Source organism: Tupaia chinensis, unplaced genomic scaffold (assembly GCF_000334495.1).
Source record: "Tupaia chinensis unplaced genomic scaffold, TupChi_1.0 Scaffold000600_1, whole genome shotgun sequence".
Lineage (NCBI taxonomy): Eukaryota > Metazoa > Chordata > Mammalia > Scandentia > Tupaiidae > Tupaia > Tupaia belangeri.
The window spans coordinates 4,527,776-4,529,001 of record NW_006160117.1 but is presented as its reverse complement, the minus strand read 5'-3'; positions in this window follow the sequence as shown (position 1 = coordinate 4,529,001).

Here is a 1,226-nt window from a genome sequence, read left to right as displayed (position 1 = left end):
TGATCCTATTTTGAGGTCTCTTAATATGGGGATATCATTATTACATCAGCCACCTACTAGTTTATCACTAATACAACCAATTAATCTTTCTAGTGGTGAGCATTCTTACATCTGAGTCACTTCCTACTTGTTGTCATTTTGCCAACCCTTAAATTGATCTTGGTGGCCTAAGATCAATTACACTTAAACCAATGTGTAAATCCTGGCATGTTCATTAATTAGAGTCAAATTTACACTTTTGTAATTGAGACTAATTATTTGTTTGGTTTAAGTAAGTTGTTAGGCATTCATTAAAGCCATTGGTCATAGGCATTGAAGGAACATGGTTTCAAAGTCCATATACAAGTTAAAACATCAGGCCTAGGGTTTCACAACCTGATAATTTTCACAACCTGAACAGTCACCTATAAATAAATCTTAGAGTGTTGCTCAATTTAATGAATGAATATAAAGGAATGAAAATTATAACATGATTTAACATTTCCTTACCATAAGTTTTGCACATCACAGTCTGACAAGTATAACTCATTACCCAAGAAATTGGAAAATATCATTAATTCTTTTGTTGTTCATTTTACTTATAAGCTTTATCTACAAAACGTAATTTGGACCAGTCTCATACCTTCATGATTAAAGGAGCTGGATTTCACATGACTAACTGAGGTTCAAATCCAAGCCCTGGTGATTTAAGAATCGTACCAGGCACGCATGTGTGCAGGCCCAAAATCCCAACAGTATGGAAAAATGGAGAAAGGATTGTGATATGACCATGTCCCTTTGGGGGTTGCTCTTCCTCTCTTTCTCTCTCTCTGTCTTTCTCTGATGAGTACACATTCCCTCAAGCATGGGGAAAAGACAAGACATAATTTTCCAAATAAATATGTTTATCTTGTGTTAGATAATTTTGTAGAAAATATGACTAAAAATCTATTTAAATAGTCATTATTCCAACGTACTCCTCTGAACACGTAAGCAACAGATACATATCCAATTATCAAAAAGGAAAAGATAACATAATTTAAACATGAAATAGTTTCTGTAGCCCATTCTAACTATATATTATACTGTATGTATAAGAGAAGAACTGATAATTCAGGTCATTTAAATTTGTGAGGCCAATATGTGCTGTCTAAAAAAGCAGGGGAATTTCTAATCATAAAAGTTGCCATTGTTTTCATTACACTTTTTTTTTTCTCTTTGCTATAGAGCACATGCACTCACCAGAG